This window comes from Schistocerca gregaria, chromosome X (genome assembly GCF_023897955.1).
Source record: "Schistocerca gregaria isolate iqSchGreg1 chromosome X, iqSchGreg1.2, whole genome shotgun sequence".
NCBI classification, from domain to species: Eukaryota; Metazoa; Arthropoda; class Insecta; order Orthoptera; family Acrididae; genus Schistocerca; species Schistocerca gregaria.
Window position 1 is genome coordinate 614,349,128 of NC_064931.1, and position 2,281 is coordinate 614,351,408.

A 2,281-nucleotide genomic window follows, 5' to 3' on the forward strand; every position below is an offset into this window, starting at 1 on the left:
CTATCAAATACAGATTCATGCAGCTTTAACGTCATCGATCTCAAACATTGACACCCCACAGTGCCTAAACCATGCAACTTCAGAGTGGAGTTCCCCTTTGAAAAGTGACCTGTTAGCCATCCAGTACAAAATACTAGACTTCTCAGTGACTTTTTGATACACCGATATACACCAATGTGGATGCTGTTTACAACTCTGTTTAGTTTATTCCCTAACATGTTATTTTCAGCGCAACAGGTATTTTTACAGATCTGTGACTATCTAATTAATTTCTACGCAGTCATCTGAACAGGAGTTGTGGTTCGCAAGTAATTAATTACGGTTAAACAAATCATAAATTGCCAATGTTAATGTTTTGTCGTTTCAGTAATGAGCTACACAGAAAGAGATAAGGAAGAAGTGGCAGAAAAAGATGGTCGACGAAACGAACAGGCATCGTGAGAGGCACTTAGATGATCAGATTGGGAAGGCGAAAATTATCGAATTGTATATCGATGTGAATTCTGGACCACGGTTGATAAGCTTAGTGCTGCACCGTTTTGGTACCAACCTTTTTGAAGTCACACGCCGTGATTGCCTACATACAGTGGCAGACTGGTTGTATATGTGTTACGACAAGGTAACGTTCTATAATATATTGAGCTAAATATCTCAGTGATTTTTCTTCTGATCGACACCTGTCAGGCCCGTCTGAACCTCCTTAACAGACAGAATATTTCATGACTTTAACGTATGTGTACAGTTGCACAGATTGTATCGCGTGATAGCTTTTAGTGAGTGCATGTGTAAGGACTTTGATGCCTGCAGGCAAGTAACCAAATGCACTGCAGACAAGTTAGTGCAGATGTTATGCACTGAACGAGAATGACACCATGTCCCCCATCCCCAACACCACCACCCTCTCCTGCTAATCATGTATGTAGGAAACTCTCTGATCGACGGTTTTACAGATGATTTATACGTGCAAAAACATCGTGACACTTAATTTGAGGTTCCACTGATCCTCACACCAAGTAAGTGCATGCAAAGATCGAGGCATAGTCGAGATTTGACTTATAACAAATCTTCACTTATATTGGATAAGTAATGCAGACAGTTTAGTTGTGGAAATAACGTTGCGGGACTTAGTTTGAACGTCCATTGCGTCTTGCACTAAGTGTGTACAAAGTGTGACTGGTAGAGCAAAATGTGTGTTAGTCTGTGTGTGTGTGTGTGTGGGGGGGGGGGGGGGGGCTGACGAAGTTGTATGGATTTTCAGAATGATGACAAAAGCTTACCACCGCCGCACTCATTGGCTCCGCCCGCCCCTGTATGTAGGCAACTGGCCGTGTAACTTAACGAGGACGGTACTACTAAGGGAATATTTACAATACATGATCTTGATGGAACTTGGCGGGTGCGTAAAGGGAGCAAAATAATGCAATACTTATTTTTTTGTTGGTGCTCAATTTCATTTGTAAGAGGTAAAACGTTTTCTGAAAGATATTTTGGCATATTAGGTTTGGAGCGAATATCTTCGAAACTATGATATTTAAAAACGTTTCTCATATAAACGTTGCTATGAAATTAATGTTCTTAAAAACTGTATAATCGAATTTTGTAACAATCTGACATTTACTGGAATATCTCACCACCATTAATTAATTTTGAAAAATGAAAACTTAAGTTAAACAGAAATTAAATAAGCTTTCAAGCTACATACATCATGTTTAATAAAGCTGGTACCCGAAATACCATTTTTGGAAAATAAGCTGTAAATAATGTGTTATTTGAATATCTTCAGCATATGTAATTACACACATTTTGCAACACCTCGGTTCCGAGAGTTCCGTAACCTGTACAAAAAAGTGGAATAGAGATCAACATAAACATCACTTCCGCCCTTTCTATTGCTCACGAAAACCACACAATCCCTGTTGTACCACCATACAGCGAGACCTTCAGAGCTGGTAGTCCAGATTGCTGTACACACCGGCACCTCTAATAGCCAGTAGCATGTCCTCTTGCATTGATGCATGCCTGTATTCGTCGTGGCATACTATTCACAAGTTCATCAAAACACTGTCTGTCCAGATCCCTCACAGTGGATGGTGGGTCACGTCGACTATAAACAGTCCTTTTCATTCTATCCCAGGAATGTTGTGTGTGTGTGTGTGTGTGTGTGTGTGTGTGTGTGTGTGTGTGTGTGTGTGTGCGCGCGCTGACGAAGTTGTATGGATTTTGAGTAGTGGAGCGATGTCGTTATCCTGAAGGAAGTCATTCACAAGATGTGCACGATGGG